General features: G+C 41.7%; 2 protein-coding genes across 4 annotated transcripts in view; both read left to right on the top strand.

The window, feature by feature from the left end:
- The window catches only part of LOC125745807 (uncharacterized), a 260,830-nt gene extending 257,879 nt beyond the window's left edge, over positions 1–2,951 (top strand). Inside the window, exon 3 of the transcript XR_007398758.1 lies at positions 2,140–2,951. The gene's annotated coding sequence lies outside the window, so the exon portion shown is untranslated. The remainder of the gene's footprint in view (positions 1–2,139) is intronic.
- The window catches only part of LOC125745808 (uncharacterized), a 66,700-nt gene extending 63,749 nt beyond the window's left edge, over positions 1–2,951 (top strand). Inside the window, exon 3 of one of the 3 annotated variants that reach the window (XR_007398761.1) lies at positions 2,095–2,951. The gene's annotated coding sequence lies outside the window, so the exon portion shown is untranslated. Of the gene's footprint in view, positions 1–2,028 lie in introns of all 3 variants that reach the window. The other 2 variants (XR_007398760.1, XM_049019033.1) reach the window with 2 other exon arrangements.
- Positions 2,952–12,267: the final 9,316 nt, after the last annotated feature.

Genomic DNA, 12,267 nt, shown 5'->3' with positions numbered 1-12,267 from the left:
AATTGTGAATACGCTCTTAATCTAACTACAGCTTCTTGAATTGTGGGAGGCGTGTGTAACATAACGTTGTTCCACATACCAATATCACTACGTATCGGTATCGCAAAACAAAGTTTTAAATGTTAAGATTCTGTCATTCTGAAAATCAGAGTATTTAAGACATTATGTTACATAGCGATTTGTGGAGATAAATGCCCTCGGACAGTAGCGTTCATTTCATATTAAGTCTCTTTAAGTCATTGTTTTATGTTATGCAGGATGAATGTGCGAATTTTAATTAATCATCCTTTAAGGGTTATATGCTTACGGTGTTGTATACTATTCTCGGTGAACAAGTTAACTTATAAAAGTCTGTTCCTCTAATTATAGAATAATATATAGAATAATTATACAAGAGCTATAATTATTATGATGTTATTATTTAATTGTGTGGGCCGTGTTGCTTGATTACATTTGACTCTTCGGCACGTGGGACGCTGCCGGTTTGAAAGACGCAGCTTCACTTGTTTTCTGCACCAAGATGACGAGGTACGTTGCTTTTCTGCTCCCATTTTATCGGATAATTTTTCTTATTTAGTATCTGTCAAATTTGCATGTATATTAAAATATGTTTGGTGAGTAAAGTCAGTATATTGCTTTTAAATAAAGTGATTTTGTTCCGGGGTACAATGTTAATTATATTTAAATTTTATGCGCAAAGTGTAGTTGATATTTCGCTTTTCCGCGTGCGCTTTACTGCGCTTAAGTAAATAATTGCGCTTGCTTGTGAGTAAATTAGTTCATTCCTTTTAAATAAAGTGAATATTGTTGCGGGCTACTGTGTTGGTTATATTTAAATTTTATGTGCAAGTCGGCTAGTTTCCTGTGCCGCAAAGTCTAGATGATATTTCACTTTTGCACGTGCGCTTTCCCGCGCTTTCATGTTGCATTCGGAAGAGGATGCGGGTGGTTGCGCTCGGTGCTGCCTACAGCAATGATATTCCAGCAGACCAGGAGAGGGCAGATGTATTGCAACAAACACAGATAAAAGTAGTGAAGCAAGACCTGAAAAGTTTGTTTGGTGACTAAAATCAGTATATTGCCATTTAGTAAAATTTAAAATTGTTCCAGGCTTCTTTCTTGATTATATGTAAATTGTATGTGAAAGTTAACTAGTTTCCTATGCTATAATGCAGTTGTTCATTGCGAAGGTGTCAGTGCAGAACTGAATTCCATGTGCCAGGAGTGACTGACAGCTCTATTGTATTGCTTGTGTGTTTTTCCTCATTCAGAAACAAATGAATTGCAAAAGCTGTCAGCTGGAGCAACGATCGATACTGGGCAACTTGGGACAAGTGGATGGAAGTGATTGACTGGGAAGATGAGGAAGAGCTGTGCTCCCCAGCAGAATCACCCTCTGACCAGGCTGACCGTTCCATCGTGTCACACACCCGAAAGCCAATTGCCAAGGCAGTTAGCTGGACGGATGATGTGTATTGGGCAGCCTGGGACAAGTGGGATGAGATCATCTGCTGGGGTGAAGAAGGAGAGTGCTCCCCAGCAACTCCACCCATCAACCAGCCTGGGAGGGATAAGGGGTTAGACATGCATGGGTTAGAGGTTTTTCTGTTAAATGAAAGGACAGTCTCCATAAAGCCTGCAGATGACCACCAAGACAGGCTGAAAATAGGAGCCGTAGTGGTCGACCTCTGCCAGTTTGAGCTAGATGGTGTAAATGATAAATTTGAAATTGTCGAAATACAAATTGGAGAGGTCAAATTGGAGGAGACTGCAGAGAGGGGTTTTAATTCAGAATTTGAATTGGAAATTATGGATGTGGAGATAGAGGTTGTAGACAGTGAATTCCAGCTGAATGCTCTTAATTGGGAAATTGCTGGAACTAAAGTGGACAAATTATTAGTGGAACACCTGAACATAAATAATCTAGAAGCAGGCAGTGTGAAGGTGTCCACATCAAATGGGAATGTGGTATATGTCAATGGTATGTGAGTGTGTTTGGTAATGATGGGTGTGAATGGTGTGTGTAAGTGGTGTGTGTGTGTGTGTGTATGAGAATGGTGATTGAATGGTGTGTGTGAGGTAATGGCGTGTGAGTGAATGGTGTGTGTGAGTGACAGGTGTGTGAATGGTGTGTGTGAGGTAATGGCATGTGTGAGTGAGTGTGAGTGGTAATGGCGTGTGTGAGTGAATGGTGTGTGTGAGTATATGGTGTATGTGAATGGGGAGTGAATGGTGTGTGAGTGACTGGTGTGTGTCTGGTGTTTATGAATGGTGTGTGTGAGTGAATGCTGTGTGAATGGTGTTTATGAATGGTGTGTGTGTGAGTGAATGCTGTGTGAGTGACTGGTGTGTGAATGGTGTTTATGAATGGTGTGTGAATGAATGGTGAGTTTTTGTGTGTGTGTGTGTGTGTGTGTGTGTGTGTGTGTGTGTGTGTGTGTGTGAATGATCTGTGTGTGTGAGCCTGCCCTGTGATGGGTTGGTGTCCCATCCTGGGTTGTTCCCTGCCTCGTGCCTGTAGCCTCTGGGATCCATCTGACCGCCTGTTCCAAAAGGCAAATTGATCCCCACATCCCTGAACAGGAGAAGCGGTTTTAGAAAATGGATAAATGTTCCCAGAGGTGTGAGGCAACAGTGCTAACCACTGTACCATGCATATGTATAGGATATGTAGAAGAATACCTGTTGCAGTTATCTGATGTGTGTGTTTTTCACTCTCCCTGCCGGCCCCTGGAGGTTTGGGCTTCCCCTTTGAGTCTGGTGCCTCCCAAGGTTTCTTCCTTCTAGGGAGTTTTTCCTTGCCACTGTCGCCTATGGCTTACTCACTGGGGGCTTTGGGTGGGGGTGCTCTAAAGCGCTTTGAGACAATGTAATGTTGTGATATCGTGCTATACTTTGTTGTGTAATTTTCTATTTACTCATGCAAATAAATAATTGTTTGATAACAAAAAGCACTTGTTTCATTCTTTTTACTGCGAGCATATCAGTCACTTCCCTTGTGCTCCTGCATTCAAAAATGAAAGTTTGTCCTGCCCTGCACTTAATTGCCATGGATTCTACGGGAATGCAGACCTCTACTTTGGTGGAATCCTGCTGTTGTTGTAGATGGTCTGCTCAAACGCTTTCACATTGTGTACAAGCAGATTTGTTTCTGTATCTCTGTAGAGAAGCATTCTTTTCTTCTACCTGGCAAATCCACAAATATAATAGCAATCCACCAAGGTGCAAGTGCACCTAGCTCTTAAAGAAAATGTTAGAAAAAATTAGTTTATAGCATGTTTAAACCATAAACACAGCAGTGACTGAGTACATCCCTTGTGGACCAGGCGCCTGGCTTTGACTATTTTTCTGCCATTAAACTAGCAAAGGTGGCTTGGCCATGACGTAAAATAACTTGTGCCTTTAAATTGTTAAAAGTCCTGTGTGTTGTAAAGTGAGGTATGAAACAGATACCAGGTCGTTTCAGTAACGGTCAGCGTACGTTTTCTTCATGTGATTTTGTGGTTTCAAATGTTTCATTGGAATCAATAGTATTTGCCAATTCCAGTTGCCAGGTAACTTCAATAATTTGAATAGAATACATGATAACATTTTAAACTAGATTACAGTTAATTGTTATTTTTCTGTTTAAAAAAGACAATTGCTGTAATTTACATACGACAAAACCTGTAAAAGACATTTTGGAATTCTTTTCTAAATGAAATGAAGGTACTTTGTTACTCCCCTTGGGGAAATTCTATTTTCACCTACCCCATTTTGCCCTACTTGACACATGGGCACAGACGAAGGTGACAGCAAGCCTGGCAGCAAAGGGCAGCCACCTGTAGGGACACCCATGGAGCTGGGGGTTTTACAGTGATTAACAGCAATTTTGCAATACTTTTCTGGCAGTTTTTTTTGCTAGGAATTTACAGTCAATTCTACACTGAAACAGACGTCATTCCTAAGCGCAGCATGGACTGCTTCTGGACACAGTATCAAATGCGACTTCCAGAGTCACTTGAGTAAGCTGGAGATGCTACATCCCCGGGTAAGATTACCTGCAGTAGGCAGCCTACCAAAAGAGGGCCTTTCCTGTTCCCTTGGTGAATTAGAAAACCAGTGGAGAGAGCTCTCCTGTTGCAGTTTCACAGAGATGAACAACATGGAGAACTTTGGATTGAGGTTTTGCAGTATGAGGGTGCTGAAGGAAAAAGGAGTTTTAAAGACATTGGTCTGCCTGTACTGCAGATTTTGTCTCTGCCCATTTCAGATGTTCATGTAAAGCGTGAATTTACTAATGTGACATTCCTTAAATATAACCACCGAAACAGAACGGTTGTAAATTTGCTGTCCAGATTGGTAGATGTACAACTTGGACTGCAAAGAGATGGACTGACACAGAGGCGGAGCTATGGATAGGCCTGGGTGGGATTGACAGCTGGGCCCACCCATTCAGATTAATGAAATTACATTTTTTATATATAAATTACCGGCTTCTAACTGTTCCTATACATCACTGTTGTTACTGTGGCAAGTACAATAGAATGTGTGAGCTCCCTCTAGTGGTGCTCTAGGTAGAACACCACAGTCGTAGGTGTATTATTGTTGCAGTCACCATGTTGTAAATATATAAGCCAATTTAAGAAAATTTGGGGTAATGAGTTTCACTCAGAAGTCCATCCATCAGCCACTTTTCCATATTTAAAGGCTGCAGGAGGATGCTCACATGGAAAAAAAAGACTAATTCATTTCTTTATCCAATACTATTTCTTTCCTCATTCATTAAAACGAAAAGAGCTTTAACTTGTGCGTGCATTGCTTCATTTTAAGCAGCATTATGGAGTATCATTGAAGATAGAAAAGTTTATGAAGGGTCTGATTTTCGACATCTTTTACTCCTGGTTTGGGCTATAAAATTGGAAGGAGTTGCCAAACATGACCGTGCAGGGTCTGCGCTGTTCTCATCTGTGAACAGTGTGTGGGTTTGTGGGTCAGGCATAAATTTGGGGGGAGGGGCTCCCTCCAGCATTAAAATAGGGAGATATCCCCCAAAATAATATAATTCTTCATATTCAAAAAAGTACAGATAAAATTAATCTATCTCACCAGTTAATGTAAAGTTTTTTCACCCCAAGCACACCTACCCTTCCCGAAAATGGTTTAGTCTGAAGTCCTGCTCTGGGGTACGTTTCCTATACCATGATGCACTTTGCAAAAGACAAATATATATCAGGAAAATATATAGCAGGAGATGAAAGAAAAAAGATACATTCTGCGGGCCATGGCTGCTGCCGCCTGGCAGAGGGTATGAGGAGGAAGTGCAGGGACGATGTCAGCATCACCAAAAGGATGGTTGCAGCACTCTGGAGGGAGCAGGTGAGGTGGGCTGGGGGGAGCACCAGTCTGCATTCTCTCACTCCTGGGGAGGACCGAGTATTGGCCATCCTAGATCTCAGAAGCACTTGAGGGAGTCCCGGGGTGCATAAATCTCTGTAGTCTACCCACCTCCCAGACATCTGTGCTTTCTACTCCCCAGCCACTTCCTCTTGGCCCACCAACATTTGTCCCCCTGTAGTGTGATCACCAGGGTTCCTCAATGTGTGGCACCTCCACACCTGGCTCCTCTACATCAGCCATCCCTCCTATAGGCCCCTCTACATCAGGGCGACACTGTCCCCTGAGTCCCCAGAATACCTTTCAGTCTGGTAGATCACCAAACCCCAACCATCCTGCTTCCTTGTCACCACACGCCCCTCCTTCCCCCCACGCACTCAAGCCCACTGGTGCAGAAACATTCGCTGCCAATGTAGTGAAGAGCTCCTCAGGTCTGAAGGTGGAAAAAATATCTGTTCTGAGGGGCATCCGGGAGGAACCGGCAGCCCTGATGGAGCAGTATGAAAGACACCATAAAGAGGTGATCGCCTACCGGAGAGAGACACTGGCCTTACTGGCCCAAAGGGTCAGGAGGCCCAGTGTGACAATATACTGTATCTCCCCACCTCTTAATGTCAAGGGCGCCTCCAAGGGGCGGCCACATCCCTCCTTGGAAACCTCTGGCCACCCCTGTGGCAGCCCCCAAATATGGCTGTAGAGAGATTGTTTTATAGCGAAAGCTGTGGTGCACTCAGGGACCATTAACTGTGTAGCACCTGGGGCCTGCATCATGAAACTGAAAGTCTGAGTTAGAACAAAAGTTTTAGCCTAATAAAGTCAAACAAATGCAATGCGCGATCATAAAAATCATGCCTGTAAGAAGGCTCCTGCAGTTTTAAGGGCGCACCGGTGCATGCAAAGGACAGTGGGTGCACTGTGGGGACACCGAGGCACGCGCTGACAGCGTGTTAGAACTTAAAGTTTTTCCTGGTCAGCAATATATGGAAGTCCTTGCATTATATGTATGTATTAAGTTATATAATTGTGCTATGTAATTACCGAATGACGCTAAACTCATTTAGTTTGGCTTTAATTATGCTGATGTTTAATGCCGGTGTTGTGCTGCAAACTGCCCCTCTGCCACGGATTGTAATCTTTCATTTTAAAGGAAGTGTAACTTCATTTATCTTGCTTTAAGCAAACTGAAAACTCACATTACTTGTTTATAATGATATTTTACAGACAAACCTGAAGTTAAGATTAACTACCTCCTGTAAAACGTCGCAAATGTGACATGATTTAAAGGCGACAGTAATGCTTCGCTTTTCGACGACAGACGCCTTCAGTCGCAAGAAGTGTTTCATTTTCTTGAATAATATTTTTGATACTTTGTTGAATTAATTCTGCCTCGATATTTTTGATATTCTGTCTTCTTTTCATACTTATAATGCGGCGAATAGCTTCATACTCGGCACATCACACCTGGAAATAAAATAACATCGAACTAAGCAACAGAAGTAATCAGAACATAAGAACTATACAAACGAGAGGAGGCCATTCGGCCCATCAAGCTCGCTTGGGGAGAACTAAACTAATAGCTCAGAGTCGTTAAAATCTTATCTAGCTCTGATTTAAAGGAACCCAAGGATTCAGCTTGCACTACATTATCAGGAAGGCTATTCCATACTCTGACTACACGCTGCGTAAAGAAGTGCTTCCTTAAATCCAGCTTGAAATGTTCTCCCGCTAATTTCCACCTATGGCCACGAGTTCGTGTATTTAAACTAATGCTGAAGTAACTATTTGGTTGAACAGCATCCAAACCTGTTAGAATCTTATATACCTAGATCATGTCCCCCCTCAATCTCCTTTGCTTGAGACTGAACAGATTTAGCTCAAGTAACCGTTCCTCGTATGACATTCCTCTAAGACCAGGAATCATTTTTGTAGCCCTACGCTGCACCTTTTCTAAGGCCACAATGTCCTTTTTAAGATATGGTGACCAAACCTGCACACAATATTCTAGGTGAGGTCTCACCAAGGAATTGTATAATCTTAGCATTACCTCCCTTGACTTAAACTCCACACACCTGGAGATATACCCCAACATCCTATTGGCCTTTTTTATTGCTTCCCCACACTGGCGAGAATGGGACATGGAAGCATCAACATACACACCAAGGTCTTTCTCATGATCAGCTACCTTTATTTCAGTGACACCCATGAAATACCTGTACTTTATATTTCTGCTCCCTAGATGGAGTACCTTACATTTATCGACGTTAAATTTCATCTGCCAGGTATCGGCCCAGTCACTAATTAAATCAAGATCCCGCTGTAGCTGCTGAGCCACTAATTCAGTATCTGCTACACCACCCACCTTGGTGTCATCTGCAAATTTCACCAGTTTACTGTATATATTGGTATCCATATCATTTATGTAAATTAGGAACAATAGTGGTGCTAAAATCGAACCCTGCGGTACCCCACTATGAACGCAAGCCCACTGTGACATTGTGCCTCTTATAACTACTCGCTGTTTCCTATCTGTTAACCAGTTATCAATCCAGGTCGCTACGGTACCTAAAATACCTGTCACTTTGAGTTTAAGTAGGAGCCTCTTGTGGGGGACAACATCAAAAGCCTTTTGGAAATCTAAGTAGATGACAAGTAGTCAGCACCCTGCACTTCTTAGTATTTAGAAGTTATGTTTTTCATTGGGTCGAACTTGCTATATCTTGACGTTAAAATTTAGAAAGCTATGTGATTTAAAAGTACTTTTTTCACTTTAATATGACATTATTTTATTAATGCTATATTATTCGTTAAACTTTTGTTTTAGTAGTGTGTGAGATCACAATCACCAGTTACAGCTACTCTTTGCTGAAACAGACATTAGACTAATTATGTCTGGATAACTGAGTACATACTGTATTGTGCATTTTTTCCCAGTGGCGAGTCTCCAAAGTTAGCCAGATTTCTGCATCAAGCTGCAAGGATATTAATGAGACAGTCTGAAAATTCAGACATAGTTGTAGCAGAAGCGACATCACTGGTGTCAAATCAAACACCTGGGGTGTCAACCTCAGCCAGTCTTTCTGCACTTGTTGCACATTCTGAATTTAACACATCTAGACAGGACCAGATTGAAAGAAATCTAGTCCAGCTGTTCCAGTTGTATGACCGTTTTAAGAGGACAAAGGGACCCATACCAAAGGGTGAAATAGAGAGCAAGTATAACAACAGAGTCATGGACACATGACTTCTTCTGTTTTGCGGAAAAAGATGTCCATCCTTTGCCAGAAGAACATAGTCATTTACAGAACTGTGGCCTAGGTAGGAAGCGAATAACATTCCCAGATAAAAATGGCAATTACAAAGACCTCTGAGATGTCCTGTATGCAGCTTATCCACCACTTAATACTTCTGGAGGATTTCAAATTTTGGCATGTTTTAGATCAATATATTTGGAACCTCTGCCAATACCACCCAATGGATATAGCGTGAAATACCTTAGAACAGAGAGTGGTTTGAATCAGGCAGTCGACTATATCCGTCCACTCCGTCCAAGTTAGCGTAAGCACAGATGGATTGTGTAAGCTTAATGAGGTTAGTCACAAAAAATCTTGCCTTTTTTGTACACTTGCAAATGTTTCATGAAAGCATCTCACTTCTCCTACGAAATATCTTCAGTTTCTTTAAACTACTACAAATAATTACTAAATAGAGTTATGTTCAGAGATTTACATATGTCTTGTTTGTATTATGCTGTGTTTAACTGTTATGCTTTCTACCTTAAGGGCCAAGCATTGGTGCTGGAAAAATGTCAGACCTGTAGAAATTATATTCCCATGCAGTCTCTAGTTCAGCATGTTGAACAGTGCTCAAGGTAAAATACATGATTTAGACTTTTTTTGTCTTGCATCACCTGAGACATTATTTCAATGTGTGTTAAATGGACTTTAAAACTCGCTGAGCATTTGTTAAAGTATTTAGATGTATGCTGAGTGATTTTAATGTATCATTTAAATGAAAATGTCTTTATATTCTTCTTCTTGTAAAGCAAAACCAACAGCCAGATACCAGATGCCAGGCAGAGGAAGCACCTTGTACTTCACAATCACTAGCTAACATCCAAGCTGATATCACCCCGCAGATTTTAACTTCCACTGTTATAGACACAGAAAGTCCATCTGTTTGTACATACAGGTATGATTAATGTAAATGAGGTCTCAGAAAGATAGAAAATGTAAGAACAACCTCAAATGAGCAAATTTTTTCAGGGACTATTTGGACCTTGTTTGCTCTGATGTGAGTGAGTCAGAGGATGAACAAATCAGTCGAGCTATAGAAGAGTCATTGATAGAAATGTCAAGTGAGTTTAATGTTCAAATGTCGCAATTTTGTTATGTAGTGTTTTTTTATGTTTGGTTGTGTGACTGTCTTTTCAGGCTGCAGGATGTCTTGCAGATGCTGCAAAAGGAATATTGATAAGGATGAAGCTCTTCGCTTCAACATCAACCGGAAGAACATTTAGGATGGTGCTGTCCGCACAATGAGGAGACCAAATTTCTCTGCCAGAAAGAGAATTGATGCCAAATTCACTTATGAGGGAAATTCTGTAGAAGCAGTTTATATGGGTGGCCCAATGAGGGAGTTCTTCAGACTTGCATTTCAACATATAAGGCAGAGCCCAGTGTTCACAGGTTCTGACTACCAGCGAGTTTTGGAGTGCCATATATGTGTGTAAGTGTTGCAGAGGGAAACCATCAAACATTTCATATATATGTCAGGCTTTGGTTACTGTTGAGAATGTAATTGCATGATTTCTCATCTTTCTCTGGTAGCTTTAAAAGAAAACAGCTACTTTTATGCAGGAGAGTTGATTGCAATGGGCATAGTTCAAGGAGGACCATCCCCACGTTTCTTTGCTCCAGTCTTGTATCAAGCCATAGTGTCAGGTGCAGAAAGTGCAGACATTGAGGACATTCATGATCATGAATTAAAAAGCTTGCTGTCAGAGGTAGGGGAAGAACGTGAATAATTGCATTTCAGACTGCTGTACAATTTTAAAATGGTGTTTATAGCAATGTTTACGTATTCTTTAGTACGTTTTGTCAGTTCTCTTTATGCTCATGTGCATTTGAACAGCTTGATATTAATGTTTGCATGAACAAATAATTCACTGTAAAAATAAATGTTTTCAATCCAGTGTCAAGTTGTGGCTTCAGAGTTTAAGAAAAACCTGAACAAAGCTGTTGAAAGATGTGAGACCCACCTGATGCTGGCTGGATGTCTGCGAAGCATCTCTGTCAGTAATAAAAATGAAGTGGTGCAAGACGTCATTAATTGGTTTGTCCTTCAGGATAAGGAAACACTTTGAAAGGCATGTTCCTCATCATGTATTATCCATGTTCAAAGTTTATAGGGCATTCAAAATTAGTGGATGTTTTTTTTCTCTTTTGATCAATGTATCAAAATTTTTTATAGGTTCCAGGATGGGCTTCGTAGCTGTGGACTACTGGATGCTATCCAGAGCCATCCAGGCGTATTCAGAACGGTATTTACAAAGATCAACGAAAAGCTTACAGCTGAGAGTATTGAACAGCAGTTTACAGAACAAAGGTCTGAGCGAGGGAGCGACAAATACAAAATCGAAAATGAAGCTATCTCTTGGATGCTAAGAGAAGGTATTCCTCAACCACAATTAGAACCAAACTTAAAAGGATGTGGAATTCTAAAGAATGATGGTTCTTCCTAATATCAGCACTACATATATTTAAGTAAAATTCAGCCTTATTTACTTTATACATGGAACCTGGCAAAAGCAGCCAGCCATTACTGACACATGAGAAATTATAGATAGAACATTTTTCTTCTAAAATGTATAGTAATTTGTATCAAAATTGTAACTAATTAAAAATTAACTGACTAAGTATATATGACTATACTATACGCTACATAGTGCAGGACAGTTACACTTATTTTTGCATTGTTCATTGATTTTGCATATGCTTCATACAGGTTGATAGAACTGTTTGTTGTTACATTATTTTTACACTACAGAGACTTAAACTGTGCCTTATTGGCTCTTAAACTCAGAATCTCTCGAGTCCCCTTTAGGAACAGGCTGGGTCATATGATTTGACATGTTACACACTGGATAACTGTAACAGGTTTTCTCCTATATATCCCATACATGGGGATGGCACAGTGGTGCAGTGGTTAGCACTGTTGTCTCACAACTCTGGGACCATCCAACCATCCATCTTCTGAAACTGCTTCTCCTGTTCAGGGCCGCAGGGGCTTCTCCTGTTCAGGGCCGCATTTAAACCCAAATCCCAGAGGTGTGAGGCGAAAGCGCTAACCACTGCATCACCGTGCCACCCGCCTCTGGGAACATACTGCGGTTAATTGGAGTTAACAAGTTGACCATGAGTGTGAATGGTGCACACAGGCAGGCATGTAAGTAGGCAGGCATGTAAGTAGGCAGGCATGTAAGTAGGCAGGCAGACAGGCAAGCGCGCGCGAACACAGACAGGCAAGTATGCACACATGCATAAAGGCACTCCTCCAAACAGTCAAGCACACACGCACACAGGCAGGCACACACACACATAGGCACGCACAAATGTACGCACACAGGCACGCACGCAGACACACACACACATAGGCAGGCACAGACACAGGTAGGCTCACAGGCACTCAGAGGCACCCATGCATGCAAGGACACACAGAGACACAGGTGCATACAAGCACACAGGAATGCACGGACACAGGCACGCAAGCACAGGCATGCACAGAGGCATGCACACACACAGACATATACACACAGGCAGGCACACACACGGACACACACAGGCGCGCAGACAGGTAGGTACTTACACAGGAATGCACGCACCCACACAAGCA

Source organism: Brienomyrus brachyistius, chromosome 7 (genome assembly GCF_023856365.1).
Source record: "Brienomyrus brachyistius isolate T26 chromosome 7, BBRACH_0.4, whole genome shotgun sequence".
Classification (NCBI taxonomy): Eukaryota; Metazoa; Chordata; class Actinopteri; order Osteoglossiformes; family Mormyridae; genus Brienomyrus; species Brienomyrus brachyistius.
This window is presented reverse-complemented; position numbering and strand designations above follow the sequence as displayed.